At 39.0% G+C, this 16,581-nt stretch overlaps 1 pseudogene; it reads right to left on the bottom strand.

The window, feature by feature from the left end:
* Nucleotides 1-3,391: 3,391 nt before the first annotated feature.
* LOC132368808 (mitochondrial import inner membrane translocase subunit TIM14-like) overlaps nt 3,392-16,581 on the bottom strand; it is a 35,043-nt pseudogene continuing 21,853 nt past the window's right edge.

The raw sequence follows: 16,581 nt of genomic DNA, 5'->3' as shown, positions 1-16,581 counted from the left end.
CATGTGGACAGACAAGCTCATTTCATTCATTTTGTTCGATTTGCTTAATTTTCCTGTTCATCATTTATTCCACTTTGTAGTGTAAAAAGGATAGGTAGAAGAGTTGAGCAGCTGACTCAGAACCACACCCTGCCTTACCTCTCAACCAATCCCAGACCTGAGTGGGATTGTTCTCTGATGTGTGGGGTGTTCTTTCCCCCCCTCACACCATCAGTGTGGGAAGGAAGCAGGCCAGCTCTCATGGGAGTGTTGGCTTATAATGCAGACTGAAAGTGTTTCAGAAAAGTAACTTGGCATTGGATCAAACTAATAAGTGGAATTGCTTGTCTGTATGGATTGAAAGAAGACTTTCTAGGGCCTCAAGAGTTTGTGGGAAAGAGAAGAGGAGAGGGCTGAGGTGAACTGTGTCAGAGGGAACTTTGTAAAATATGGCACTTGAAGTCCACTTACTAGGAATTATACCTTACGAATGGGGAGATATAAAAGGAAACCAACCTGAGAACTTTAGCCCTTTCTAACCCTGGTGCTACCCTCTTGTTTGGTTAATATGATTCTCTGGTCTGATTGTCTCCATACTGACAACAGGAGAGAAAACTGGATATCAATGGCCGGATTCAGTAACTGAAGAAAACCAAAGAGGATTGAGTGGTCCCCCAAGAGTGGGCACAGGTTACCTGAAAGTATATAGATGGAAGCAGTGTTTATGATGACATATGATGGTTTAGAATGACTGAGCCGTGGAAAACAAAGAGGGAAAAGAGCTAGTCTTATGCTAAACAAAATCAGTGGGATGAGGGGTCCTCCCTCCAAGGATCTTCAGTGTTGGCCCTGAGACCTGGGAGATGAAGCTCTAAAAGACACAGGGTGAAGAAGTTTAAAGTGTAAAGGGAACTGAAGTTTCAAAAAAAGAATAGGGAGCAGCTGTTAACGTCTTAAATTTAGTTTAAGGCTATGAGTATAAACAAATCCAAAGACAAAGCACCAGACATTGGTTTTTCAAGAACAATAGCTATAACCACACACATACAAACTTAAAAGAAAGACAAATCTGAGTCTCCAGAGAAGAGTGTTTAGACCAGTGTCTTGGCATTTATTCCAGATGTTCAAAAGACCGCACTTTTCTGTTATAAGCTTCTGCTTTTGTGAAGTCCACTGACAAAGGGGTGGTCTGTTTGAAATGAGCTCCACACTATCATTATAAAGAGTAAATACCTATTAAGTTCCAACTACATGCCACGCATTGTGGGGAAGCTTGGAGAAGAGAAGTGTGGTGAGGACTAAGCCCTTGCCTTCTAGAAATGGGCTTAAAAAGAGATAAGGTTAGAGATGCAGCCATTTTTGGCAAAACAGCAAGCAAGTGTTGAAAATAAATGTGAGCAAATTCATGAAAAATGGTTCCTTTTTTAGCCAAATAGGACATTATACCTCAACTACAGGCTTTAGATCCAGAAATTACTGACTGACTTTGGGTCTTGTTATAATTTCCAGACATACTTTTGAAAATCCAGGCACATTTTATTTTACTCAAGGGCTCTAATGAAGTTAACAAAGGGAAAACTATGTTGCTTGAGAAGAGATGATTAATTTTGACAGTAGCCATATCAACAAGGTCTGGATTTATGAGTTTTCCAACAATCATGTATGTTTATTATAAGTAGTCAGCGATGGATATACAGCATGAGTGAATGGATTGAAGATGGTAAATATGTCATTTTCAGAGTTTTCCAGGACTTGGCTCAATTGGAAGAAATAAATAAAATGGATTTCAACTATTGTGTTATTTAATTTAATTTTTATTTTTTTGTTTATTTTTCATCTTTTAAAACATTCTGCTATTGATTCCCTTTTCCTTCTAACTTTAAGATGTGGTACCCCAACATGTGCATATATATGCAAATGTTTGTGGAGGGCCAGGAGCAAGAGCAGAGATTTTTACAAGAGACTAAGAGGGTCAAAGTGACTCTCACAGGAGGGGAATGTGGAGGTTTGTAAAGAAACGATTCCAAGAGCCTGGGCAGGATGTGATGAGGAGAAAACAAAAATTGAGATAATACTGAAATTTTGAGATAGGCTGAATGATGATTTTAAATTTCTAAAGTGTAGGGAGCTTAGGGTCTTGGAATTATGACAGTGTTGCCCAAAAGACCAGGCAAAAAGATTATCTTTTTCTTTGCTTGGCCTTATCTGACAGCAGGACATTTATGCTGAGGTGTTGTGGTAGAATGATTAGGAAGATGGCAGATGTATGAACACACCTAACTGAGATCAATCAAGTCAGGCCACATCACAAAACTACTCAGAGCACTCATATACTCACAAGCAATAAAAATTGGTTAGTATTTTAGATCACTAAGTTTTTTTTTTATATAGATTTTTTTTAAACATCTTTATTGGAGTATAAGTGCTTTACAATGGTGTGTTAGTTTCTGCTTTATAAAGTGAATCAGCTGTACATAAACATATATCACCATATCTCCTCCCTCTTGCATCTCCCTCCCACCCTCCCTATCCGACCCCTCTAGGTGGTCACAAAGCACTGAGCTGATCTCCCTGTTCTATGCGACTGCTTCCCACTGGCTATCTATTTTACATTTGGTAGTGTGTATATGTCCATGCCACTCTCTCACTTCGTCCCAGCTTACCCTTTCCACTCCCCGTGTCCTCAAGTCCATTCTCTACCTCTGCGTCTTTACTCCTGTCCTGCCCCTAGGTTCTTCAGAACCTTTTTTTTTTTTTTTTTAGATTCCATATATATGTGTTAGCATATGGTATTTGTTTTTCTCTTTCTGACTTACTTCACTCTGTATGACAGACTCTAGGTCCATCCACCTCACTACAAATAACTCAATTTCATTTCTTTTTATGACTGAGTACTATTCCATTGTATATATGTGTCACAACTTCCTTATCCATTCATCTATCGATGGACACTTAGGTTGCTTCCATGTCCTGGCTATTGTAAATAGAGCTACAATGAACATTGTGGTACATGACTCTCTTTGAATTATGGTTTTCTCAGGGTATATGCCCAGTAGTGGGATTGCTGGGTCATATGGTAGTTCTATTTTTAGTTTTTTAAGGAACCTCCATACTGTTCTCCATAGCGGCTGTATCAATTTACATTCCCACCAACAGTGCAAGAGGGTTCCCTTTACTCCACACCCTCTCCAGCATTTATTGTTTGTAGATTTTTTGATAATGGCCATTCTGACTGGTGTGAGGTGATACCTCATTGTAGTTTTTTTTTTTTAATGAACAACACTTCAAATGGCATGCATTTATCCATAATTATTGAGAATTAACTTACAAATATTCTATAATCTGATTTTAAATCCTGAAATTTATATGAAGGCTTCGATTTAGCTTATGCCAATTTTTAAAATGTGTAGCTTTGAGGCATTTTATTATAAAAAGCTGGTACTCATATATATAAATGAGTAAGAACTTAAAATTAATCATGCATTTACTTCATTTGTTAGCTTGACCTTCTAGTAAATCTTTAGCTTCATTGATTTTGGCTGCTATATAAGGAGATCCTCCCTTGTCTGGGTGATTTAAAAGCATAATTCGTCAATGAGCGTATCTATTTTTCCCTTATTGGCAGTAGGGCTTACACCTAATAGCAGTATTAATGCTGCTTCCCGTTTTGTCATTTTGGGTTCAAACCCACCTCTGTAATAGCCACCACTGAAGGCAGATTTCGGTAGACTCTGAAAAACTTGTTTTACTTGAGGCTCCATATGCTTCAGGTCTTGCAAAGCGTAACGGGCTGCAAATCCTGCAGCAGCAATGGTCAGTCCAACTGCTACCACTGTACTGGCGATGGTTCCTGCTCAGCTCCTCTGCTTCCACCAGGAGCGTGGTTTATCCCACCCCACCAATTCTACACCTCTACCACCCTCATTGTAGTTTTCATTTGCATTTCTCTGATGATTAGTGATGTTGAGCATCCTTTCATGTGTTTGTTGGCAATCTGTATATCTTCTTTGGAGAAATGTCTATTTAGGTCTTCTGCCCATTTTTGGATTGGGTTGTTTGTTTTTTTGAGATATATATATATATATATATATTTTTTTTTTTTTTTTGGATAATATAACTTCTTTTTTTGAATTTTTGAATTTTATTTTATTTATTTTTTTATACGGCAGGTTCTTATTAGTCATCAATTTTATACACATCAGTGTATACATGTCAATCCCAATCACCGAATTCATCACACCACCACCCCATGTTTTTTTGATATTGAGCAGCATGAGCTGCTTGTAAATTTTGGAGATTAATCCTTTGTCAGTCGCTTCATTTGCAAATATTTTCTCCCATTCTGAGGGTTGTCTTTTCATCTTGTTTATGGTTTCCTTTGCTGTGCAAAAGCTTTTAAGTTTCATTAGGTCCCATTTGTTTATTTTTGTTTTTATTTCCATTTCTCTAGGAGGCGGATCAAAAAGGATCTTGCTGTGATTTATGCCATAGAGTGTTCTGCCTATGTTTTCCTCTAAGAGTTTGATAGTGTCTGGCCTTACATTTAGGTCTTTAATCCATTTTGAGTTTATTTTTGTGTATGGTGTTAGGGAGTGTTCTAATTTCATTCTTTTACATGTAGCTGTCCAGTTTTCCCAGCACCACTTGTTAAAGAGGCTGTCTTTTCTCCATTGCATATTCTTGCCTCCTTTATCAAAGATAAGGTGGCCATATGTGCATGGGTTTATCTCTGGGCTTTCTATCTTGTTCCATTGATCTATATTTCTGTTTTTGTGCCAGTACCATACTGTCTTGATTACGGTAGCTTTGTAGTATAGTCTGAAGTCAGGGAGCCTGATTCCTCCAGTTCTGTTTTTTCTTTCTCAAGATTGCTTTGGCTATTTGGGGTCTTTTGTGTTTCCATACAAACTGTGAAATTTTTTGTTCTAGTTCTGTGAAAAATGTCATTGGTAGTTTGATAGGGATTGCATTGAATCTGTAGATTGCTTTGGGTAGTAGAGTCATTTTCACAGTGTTGATTCTTCCAATCCAAGAACATGGTATATCTCTCCATCTGTTGGTATTATCTTTAATTTCTTTCATCAGTGTATTATAGTTTTCTGCCTACAGGTCTTTTGTCTCCCTAGGTAGGTTTATTCTTAGGTATTTTATTCTTTTTGTTGCAATGGTAAATGGGAGTGTTTCCTTAATTTCTCTTCCAGATTTTTCATCGTTAGTGTATAGGAATGCAAGAGATTTCTGTGCATTAATTTTGTATCCTGCTACTTTACCAGATTCATTGATTAGCTCTAGTAGCTTTCTGGTAGCATCTTTAGGATTCTCTATGTATAGTACCATGCCATCTGCAAACAGTGACAGATATACTTCTTCTTTTCCAATTTGGATTCCTTTTATTTCTTTTTCTTCTCTGATTGCCATAGCTAAAACTTCCAAAACTATGTTGAATAATAGTGGTGAGAGTGGACAACTTTGTCTTGTTCCTAATCTTAGAAGAAATGGTTTCAGTTTTTCCCCATTGAGAACGATGTTGGCTGTGGGTTTGTCGTATATAGCCTTTATTATGTTGAGGTAAGTTCCCTCTATGCCTACTTTCTGGAGGGTTTTTATCATAAATGGGTGTTGAATTATGCTGAAAGCTTTTTCTGCACCTATTGAGATGACCATATGGTTTTTCTCCTTCAATCTGTTAATATGTTTTATCACATTGATTGATTTGCGTATATTGAAGAATCCTTGCATTCCTGGGATAAACCCCACTTGATCATAGTGTGTGATACTTTTAATGTGCTGTTGGATTCTGTTTGCTAGCATTTTATTGAGGATGTTTGCATCTATGTCCATCAGTCATATTGGCCTGTAGTTTTCTTTCTTTGTGACATCTTTGTCTGGTTTTGGTATCAGGGTGATGGTGGCCTCATAGAATGAGTTTGGGAGTGTTCCTCCCTCTGCTATATTTTGGAAGAGTTTGAGAAGGATAGGTGTTAGCTCTTCTCTAAATGTTTGATAGAATTCACCTGTGAAGCCATCTGGTCCTGGGTTTTTGCTTGTTGGAAGATTTTTAATCACAGTTTCAATTTCAGTGCTTGTGATTGGTCTGTTTATATTTTCTATTTCTTCCTGGTTCAGTCTTGGAAGGTTGTGCTTCTTTTAGAATTTGTCCATTTCTTCCAGGTTGTCCATTTTATTGGCATATAGTTGCTTGTAGTAACCTGTCATGATCCTTTGTATTTCTGCAGCGTCAGTGGTTACTTCTCCTTTTTCATGTCTAATTCTATTGATTTGAGTCTTCTCCCTTTTTTTCTTGATGAGTCTGGCTAATGGTTTATGAATTTTATTTATCTTCTCAAAGAACCAGCTTTTAGTTTTATTGAGCTTTGCTACTGTTTCCTTTATTTCTTTTTCATTTATTTCTGATCTGATATTTATGATTTCTTTCCTTCTGGTAACTTTGGGTTTTTTTTTGTTCTTCTTTCTCTAATTGCTTTAGGTGTAAGGTTAGGTTGTTTATTTGAGTTGTTTCTTGTTTCTTGAGGTAGGATTATATTGCTATAAACTTCCCTCTTAGAACTGCTTTTGTTGCATCCCATAGGTTTTGGTGGTCGTGTTTTCACTGTCATTTGTTTCTAGGTATTTTTTGATTTCCTCTTTGATTTCTTCAGTGATCTCTTGGTTATTAAGTAACGTATTGTTCAGCCTCCATGTGTTTGTATTTTTAACAGATTTTTTCCTGTAATTGATATCTAGTCTCATAGTGTTGTGGTCGGAAAAGATACTTGATATGATTTCAATTTTCTTAAATTTACCAAGGCTTGATTTGCGACCCAAGATATGATCTATCCTGGAGAATGTTCCATGATCACTTGAGAAGAAAGTGTATTCTGTTGTTTTAGAATGGAATGTCCCATGAATATCAGTTAAGTCCATCTTGCTTAATGTATCATTTAAAGCTTGTGTTTCCTTATTTATTTTCATTTTGGATGATCTGTCCATTGGTGAAAGTGGGGTGTTAAAGTCCCCTACTATGATTGTGTCACTGTTGATTTTCCCTTTTATGGCTGTTAGCATTTGCCTTATGTATCGAGGTGCTCCTATGTTGGGTGCATAAATATTTACAATTGTTATATCTTCTTCTTGGATTGATCCTTTGATCATTATGTAGTGTCCTTCTTTGTCTCTTGTAATAGACTTTATTTTAAAGTCTGTTTTGTCTGATATGAGAATTGCTACTCCAGCTTTCTTTTGTTTTCCATTTGTATGGAATATCTTTTTCCATCCCCTCACTTTCAGTCTGTATGTGTCCCTAGGTCTGAAGTGGGTCTCTTGTAGACAGCATATATATGGGTCTTGTTTATGTATCCATTCAGCGAGTCTATATCTTTTGGTGGGAGCACTTAATCTATTTACATTTAAGGTAATTATCGATATGTATGTTCCTATTACCATTTTCTTAATTGTTTTGGGTTTGTTATTGTAGGTCTTTTCCTTCTCTTGTGTTTCCTGCCTAGAGAAGTTCCTTTAGCATTTGTTGTAAAGCTGGTTTGGTGGTGCGGAATTCTCTTAGCTTTTACTTGTTTGTAAAGATTTTAATTTCACCATTGAATCTGAATGAGATCCTTGCTGGGAAAAGTAATCGTGGTGTTAGGTTTTCCCCATTCATCACTTTAAATATGTCTTGCCACTCTCTTCTGGCTTGCAGAGTTTCTGCTGAAAGATCAGCTGTTAACCTTATGGGGATTCCCTTGTATGTTATTTGTTGTTTTTCCCTTGCTGCTTTTAATATTTTTTCTTTGTATTTAATTTTTGATAGTTTGATTTATATGTGTCTTGGCATGTTTCTCCTTGGATTTATCCTGTGTGGGACTCTTTGCACTTCCTGGACTTAATTTACTATTTCCTTTTCCATATCAGGGAAGTTTTCCACTATAATCTCTTCAAATATTTTCTCAGTCCTTTTCTTTTTCTCTTCCTCTTCTAGGACCCCTATAATTTGAATGTTTGTGCGTTTAATGTTGTCCCAGATGTCTCTGAGACTGTACTCAATTCTTTTCATTCTTTTTTCTTTATTCTGCTCTGCAGTAGTTATTTCCATCATTTTATCTTCCAGGTCACTTATCTGTTCTTCTGTCTCAGTTGTGCTGCTATTGATTCCTTCTAGAGAATTTTAAATTTCATTTATTGTGTTGTTCATCATTGTTTGTTTGCTTTTTAGTTCTTCTAGGTCTTTGTTAAACGTTTCTTGTATTTTCTCCATTCTGTTTCTAAGATTTTGGATCATCTTTATTATCATTGCTCTGAACTCTTATGCAGGTAGACTGCCTATTTCCTCTTCATTTGTTTAGTCTGATGTGGTTTTACTTTGCTCCTTCATCTGCTGTGTGTTTCTCTGTCTTCTCATTTTGCTTAACTTACTGTGTTTGGGGTCTCCTTTTCGCAGGCTGCAGGTTTGTAGTTCCCGTTGTTTTTGGTGTCTGCCCCCAGTGGCTAAGGCTGGTTCAGTGGATTGTGTAGGTTTACTGGTGGAGGGGACTAGTGCCTGTGTTCTGGTGGATGAGGGTGGATCTTGTCTTTCTGGTGGGCAGGACCGCATCTGGTGGTGTATTTTGGTGTGTCTGTGACCTTATTATGATTTTAGGCAGCCTCTCTGCTAATGGGTGGGGCTGCGTTCCTGTCTTGCTAGTTGTTTGGCATAGGGTGTCCAGCACTGTAGCTTGCTCTTCGTTGAGTGGAGCTGGGTCTTAGCGTTGAGATGGAGATCTCTGGGAGAGCTTTCTCCATTTGATATTATGTGGAACCGGGAGCTCTCTGGTGGATCAATGTACTGAACTTGACTCTCCCACCTCAGAGGCACAGGCCTGACACCCAGCCAGAGCACCAAGACCCTGTCAGCCACATGGCTCAGAAGAAAAGGGAGAAAAAAAGAAAGAAAGAAAGAAAGAAAAAATAAAATAAAAAGAAATAAAGTTATTAAAATAAAAAAATAAAAAAATTATTAAAAATAGAAAATTAAAAAGTAATTAGAAAAAAGAAAGAAAGAAGAGAACAACCAAACCAAAAAACAAATCCACCAATGATAACAAGTGCTAAAAACTATCTAAAAAAAAACACAAACGAACAGACAGGACCCTAGGACAAATGGTAAAAGCAAAGCTGTACAGACAAAATCACACCAAGAAGCATACACATACACACTCACAAAAAGAGAAAAAGGAAAAAATATATATATCTTTTGGGAAGTCTGAGGTCTTCTGCCAGCGTTCAGCAGGTGTTCTGTAGAAGTTGTTCCACATGTAGATGTATTTCTGATGTACTTGTGGGGAGGAAGGTGATCTCCCTGTCTTACTCCTCTGTCATTTTGAAGGTCTCCCCTCTAGACCACTAAGTTTTAAGGTGGTTTGTTATGCATTACTATTGTGACAATGGATAAGTGACACATATATCTTCAACAGAATTCATGCTAAAGATCTAAAAGAGATAAAGAACAGAAGCTGGAGATTATACAGACAGTTAATAGAAAAAGTACATGATTAGGTGAGCCACTTATTAGAAAGAATTAGAAAGGATGATCATTGGGCAGGAAGAGAAATAAGAATTTGCCAAGGAGTCATCGGAAAGGTTGGAGGTGATCTACTACATGGAAGCATCTCTGAAGTCTAGACGTCAACCTTCACAGCACCAGAAAAAGTGGTGAGAAGAACACATCTTTGTAGGAAAATTTGTACATCGGGGAACTATTGAGTTTGACACAAAGAAAACCATATAGAGTGATGGACAGAAGCCAGCTTATAAGGTGTTACAGAGGGAGGAAGCAGAGGCAATTCAAGGTCAACAAAGTCTCTTATGCATTCTAGAGGAAAGATGTGGTAACGGCTCAGATGGATGGTGGAATGGAGAGAAAGTCTTCTAGGAGGGGAGGGACAGATGGATTCTTAAACAGAAGGGACACACCAGACAGAAACAGTAATGATTAGGAGAGAGGGTGGTGGCACCAGGGCTATTAACAGATACTCTATAATTATAACTCCATGAAGTCAACATTGACCTGAGGCACTTCAGCATTTGTAGATATTCATTAATTTTGTGAAATTCCTCTGTGAGATTCAGTTACACATTCAAGGTTGGGAGCAGCCCAAGAGCCAAAAATAACATGGCTATCATATTGTTTTACTCGTGTTACAGATGAGTAACTTCAGATATCAAGTAGTTGAATAACTTGCCCGAAGTCAAACAGGAAGCCTGTTATTGAGCTGCTGAAAGATCCCAGTTCTGCAAATAAACTTCTAGTTCACTAGCTTTTCACCAAATGAGCTAGTTAGAAGTCAGATTAAGTTCATTTACTTATGGCTCCATTGACTTAAGAAAAAAAAGAAGTTATTTCTTATGGGAGGTCCTAAATATCTGAATATCCTTACATCTGTGATGGTGTTTACTTTTCCATCTCTTTATTTTATTTTTTTACTCTTTACACAGCCTTTATCTTTTACACAGTCATTTTGGCTTGTTTCTGGGTTTTAACATAGTACATGCGGGGTGTGAGTCATAACAGCCAGTTTTTTTCCTGATCCACATTGACTTTTTACAGGCAACACGAAACACTGCAGGTTAGGTTCTAGAGTCTAAGATTCTTAACTTTTTGCAGAAATCCCTCTTGATCTGCTGGTGAGTCTAGGATGTGAAAAGATGATCATCACTTAGGTGAATTCACTGCTGAAGGCTATAGTTATGCTGATCACTTTGAGGCTTATATTTCTCCCCCAAGATTATCTCTTAACTTTGCTGATTTCCCTTTTCCTTGGTCGGTCCAAGGAAAGCACCAACCACCCAGAGCTTTCTGACCTCTAGGTTCTCTCTAGAAGGAGAGTTTTATACTTTAAATATATATTCTGGTAATCAACTAGTCTGACACATGGAAAGGTAGCATGTTTTATTCTATTTTTACTAGAGATTAAGAAAACTAATGAATATTAATGACCATATGTACTCACCTATGAAATGACATTGCATATGAGGTGCACTCTAGTTTCCAAGACAAATAGGAGAAGTGAGAAATTGAGGAGAGTCGAATGGCAGAAAGGAGAGAGATGATGGACACTAGGAAAGAAAAGTGGACAGAAATTTGATAAGTAGGGGAAAGCCATTAGGAAAGCCAAAGAGAAGAAATGCAGAATATAGAAAGTAAATGGAGTGGAGAGGGATGTAAGACATGGAAAAGCTATATTGATTTTTATATTTTAAAACACTGAAAGAGTTACATTACATGAGTGAGTTGGGTATATATTTATTTAACATTAGCAATAACTTAATTTCAAAGGTTTGAAATGTACTGTGAAGATATTAATTCAATCAGTCCTTTCCTGCTGATTGTGAACTGTGAAAGAGATCTGCTTACTTCTTTTCCTCTGGGGGAAACTGAGGCAGAGAAAAGAATGCCTCACCCTAGGAAATGGGTGAAGCTGGTGTCAGCCCTGGCAATCAAAGTGGTGCCAACTTTGTGGTTCCAGTGAAGCCTGTCCCAGGGGGAAGGCCACTTGAGCTTGGCATTTTCGTAATAATTCATGGTATGTTATTTTCAGTTGCAATGGTTTTATGCATTTTAATTAGTGTCTTAATGTAGTATATTTGGGCCCCAGAGGGCATAATTGAAAGAAACAAAAACAAAACCCAAAAATACATAGAACGAGTGAATGAAAATTCACGACAACCCTGGGAGTTCTTGGCTGCCCAGCTTGTGTCATAACCATTGGATACTGCTGCCTTTCCCAAGCTCCCCACCCCCAATCTTCCGACCCTCCCACTCCCAATCTTCCGACCCGCCCACCCCCAAACTTCCGACCCTCCCACCCCCAATCTTCTGACCGCTCCACAACCTTGTTTTGCCCCCAGCTGCCTGGCTTTTCGTGTTGATTCTGGTCGCTTACAAGGTTAGTTTGCATTCCATCTCATAGATGCAACAAGGAGCAACCACAGCTTTTCTGTTTCTTTGGGGATCAGTTTCAAGCTCCCCCCACAGCCAAATGTATGTTGCTGGTGTGTTTGTTGCCGGTCTCTGCAGGCCCGAGCTGGCTCTCCGCTCCCACCCACACAATCTGCTGCTCTTTTCGTTCCTTATTTGCACTCCCCGGTCCGCTTCTTCCCCATCATGCCTCTGTGGCCTTGCCTCTTTTCAAGTCCAGGTTGGAATCTTTGCATCATGCTGCCTCAGCCTGAAAAGAAGCCTATATTTTTTCTGCTCCTAAGCTTAGATTTATGGCCCGTGTCAGGCCTTTCTGCCATGGCCTCTGGCAGCTCCTGCCTTTCCTAACATCAGATCCATTGCTGTTCCTAAGGTCCTTTAAGATTTTAATGCTAAGTCTATAAATTTCGTTCCCTTTCTGCTTTAAACTTTCTTTAGACCTTCCCATTGTCTGATGGCATGTCCCGAAGGCGTTGATTTGCATCTCTGTTCCTGCAGTCTTGGGTGAGGATTTGGAGGAGGAGGAGGGTGGTTGGAGCGGATGGAGGGGGAAATGGGGAAAGCAACTGATGAATTTAGATTTCCATCAGCTGCAACAATTCACTGGGGTTTGATAGGGATTGACATTTTCCTTCGAAGTTGTGATTTGCTGAGAACTTGTGGTGGCTTTCATTACAATAGTATCTGAGAATTAAGAAAAAAAAAAAAAAAAGAGGGTTGGCTGAACAGATATCCAACCTACCTTAATAAATGCATCTGAGCTTACATTTTTTCTTTCTGTTGTGGCAGCTGGGGATCCTCTTCCATCTCCAGTACACATCAGCACTGCTTAAATCACTCCGATTTCTCTCCCAGGCAGATTTCTGCTGAAGAAACTTTTCTCACCTCAAGATAATAAAGCCTCCAGTTGAGAGAGGTGGAAATAGCAACCGGCTTGAAATTTCAGGGGGGGCTGGGTCATTGTCTAGAAAGAAGGAACTTGCCAGCTTGGGGAAGCATGATGAGTACTTTGGAAGTATAATTTTTGAATTCGTTTTGTCTTTCATTGGCCTTGGAGGTGTTAACAACATCCTCAGCCTAGCTTTTCCTTTACTTCCTTCAGGTCAGCTCTTGTGAGGGGGGAGGTGGGCAAAAGGAGTGGGAAAGAAAGAGAAGAAAGACTTTTGTGTCCAAATCATTTTGATTACATTGCTTGTTCAAGCTTCAATTTATTTCGGGCGACAGTATAAGTCTAGGGAGCAAGCCATTAATGGAATGGTGAAATCTGTAACATATACGGAAGTCTTGCTTCCCCAGGGCAGACTTGAGTGAAATGAAGTCAAGGCTTTTGTCCTTGGATGGTATTTGCCTCTAAGAACTCACTTAGTTTTCTTGTTTGAATTCCACGCATTGGAATCTTGAAGATCCTTGGTGCCTCACATGCTTTTTCTTCAAGTTCTGGTACAGTTTTACATTTCTTTAAGCCGAGTTTTGTTCATGCTACTGTGGTCCCTACTTCTCTAGCTACTCAATGTCCTCAAACCTGGTGCCAGACTTTCCTTTATTCCTCCAGCCTTGGAGACGTGGTCCTCTAAACTCCCACAAATAAGACATTAGCACTTTTCTGAAGCCAACTTTAGGTGGTTTGACACTCAAATAAAGACAGCTTAATGTAGAATATGGCAGAGACTAGCTAACTATTCACTTTACCAGTTCTCTCCTCCTCTTAGGCATACAGCTGGATTGCATTTCCCAGTCTCCTTTGCACCTATAAAATTTGCAACCATATGACTGAATTCTGGCCCATAGAATGTAGGTAGAAGTGTTGTTTGCTGCTTCTAGGACTGGCCCATGAAATTCCTACACAATCCTCCATGTCCTCTCTCTTCCCCTTGACTGATGGTGGGATTTTAAATCTGCCACTAAGTATGGTGGGGAGATCTACACACCTGAAAATGTGCTATCTGATACCAAGGCTCCTGTAACTGCTTTGGAACTCATCCATTCCATCTGCTAAACATTAGAAGAGCCCAGCTGAATTATAAACACTCACTTTGATCTGTGTTTTGTACAATTTAATAAGAGTACCTTGAGTGAAAATGGGTCACATTCCTTAGAAGGAGGTCCTTTGCTCTAAAAAATCATGAAAGCTGGTGGAAAAGATATAGAGGAATTCTTGCCATTTAGGAGTAAAGAGTGAAGAGGTCAACCGTGTAGGGAAAAAGCTGAGGTAGATTGCATTCAAGTTCCCAATTCCCTACTCCTTTCTTTATCTTTGTGTTTTACCATTCAACTTTTTAAAAATCATTCTTATTTTTTTATTTCCAGCTTTATTGAGGTATAATTAACAAATCAAGATTGTATATATTTAGGATGTACCATGTGACTTTTAAAGGTGTACAATGTGATGATTTAATATACGCATTTATTATGAAATGATTTCCACAATCAAGTTAATTAACACATTCATCATCTCACATAGTTACCTTTTATTTTGTGGTAAGAACACTTAAGATTTACTCTTTTAGTGAATTTCATGTATACAAGATGGCATTATTAACTGTAATCACCAGGCTATACATTAGACTCCCAGAACTTATTCATCTGATAACCAAAGGCTTGTACACTTTGACCAGCATCTCCCCATTTCCTTCATCCGTCAGCCCCTGGCAACCATCATTCTATTCTCTGATTCTATGAGTTTGACTTTTGTAGATTCCACATCTAAGTGAGATCATATAGTATTTGTCTTCCGTGTCTGGCTTATTTCACTTAGCATAATGTCTTCCAGGTTCATCCATGTTGTCACTCATCTTTGTATCAATAGTTCCTTTCCCCAGTAGTGGAGTTCGCTTCCCTGCCCTTTGTTTTTGAGTTCAGCCATGTGACTTGTTTTGGCCAAGGGGATGCAAGCCATTTAAATGTGTCTGAGTGTTGGGGTGCCCTCTGGTGCTTCTGCTGTCACTGTGAGGAGAATATGCCCTGTCCAGCCTACTGGTGAGGGGAGGAGAGACATGTGAGGTGACCTGGATCCAACCTGTAGCCCAGAAACAAGCCCCGCCTAGCTCACACTAGATCACCTTACCCCCAGATGACCCACAGATACGTAACTGAGAAGAAATAATTATTTTATAAAACCACTGAGGTGTTTTTTCTTAGGTAAAAGTCACCTAAGATTCAACATTTTAACCATCTTAAAGTATGTAATTCAGTATCATTTAGTACATTCACAATGTTATGCAACCATCGCCACTACCTAGTTCCAGCATTTTCATCACTCCAAAAGGACACCCCCAAACCCATTAAGCCATCACTTCCCATTTCCTCCCTCTCCCCAGGTCCTGCGAACCACGAATCTGCTTTCTATCTCTATGGATTTGCCTCTTCTGGATGTTTCACGTAAATGGGATTACACACTACGTGCCCTTAGCATAATGGTTTTCAGATTCATCTATGTTGTGACATGTAGCATCTCATTCTTTTGTATGGCTGAATAATATTATATTATATGGAAATACCATATTTTGTTATCCAGCTGATAGACATTTGGATTGTTTCTACCTTTTAGCTATTGTGAATAGTGCTGCTCTTCACATTTGTGTCCAGGTTTTGTCTGAACAATTGTTTTCAACTATTTTGGGTATATACCTTGGAGTGGAATTGCTAATGATAATTATCAGGGAGGCTCTGTTAACCTTAAGGCTCATATCTCTAGTCATTTGTTTTCCTTGGGCTTCCTCATCCACAGCTGAATAAAACTGGGCAGGTTTCTCCATTATGTTGCACCTTAATCTCCTCCCCAGTAAAATGGAGCTAACAATAGAACCTACCTCAAGGGGATGTGGTGAGGATTTACGGAGTTGATGTCTGAAGCACTTAGAACTGTGCCTGGCACAAAGCAAGCCCCGTGTAAACATTTGTTAACTGAATTTTAAGAAGTCTTGCTGTAAGGGGTCATCTGCATGGAAGTGGCTGGCTTGACTTGAGCCTCATTTCCTGCCTGGGTCCTCTTCATCCTTAAAGCTCTTCCATAGCCTTCCTGACTTTTCCTGACTACAGGAGGTATGGGAGCACCTCTCTTCCTTAGGCCTTTTCGGTGTAGAATGAGTCCTGCATTATTCTGTCCCTGAGCCTTCCCTTCCTCCGCCAGCCGAGCTTGAGGGAGCCAAGTTGCCAGTGGGTCTCTCACTGGAGCAGGGCTGAGCCTGTGTAGGTGCCTGAGTCACATCAGGTTGTTGGCATGTGCCACTGCTGGAGCCCTTAAAGTGTGGATCAGATCCATCCTTTACCTGAGGTGAAAAATCAGGAAAGGTTTTCATCAGAAGAGCATTAAGTCAATGGTTTCTCCCCAGCTTGTTCATTACATAGTCTGTTTAGACAGCTACCCGGAAAGAAAACAAATGGTTCATCTCCACTTTACCCATTCTTTTTTTTTTTTTAATTGTCAAAGGTTAATACAGCTGCTTTGCTTTCCTATTCCAGTGTTGGCATCTGATAACGGCACAACTGATCTATGGCGGGAGAGCCTGGAGGTGAATTATTTATTCACCCCATGTAAAGGATTAGCTATTTGTACTTTTAATGGATTTTTGCTGCAGTGTGTTTATGTATGTTCAGATGGATTGAGAAGTCCTCTGACCTCCAATGTCACATCACACAAAGCTATTTGCAAA

This window comes from Balaenoptera ricei, chromosome 7 (genome assembly GCF_028023285.1).
Source record: "Balaenoptera ricei isolate mBalRic1 chromosome 7, mBalRic1.hap2, whole genome shotgun sequence".
In the NCBI taxonomy this organism is placed as follows: Eukaryota; Metazoa; Chordata; class Mammalia; order Artiodactyla; family Balaenopteridae; genus Balaenoptera; species Balaenoptera ricei.
This window is presented reverse-complemented; position numbering and strand designations above follow the sequence as displayed.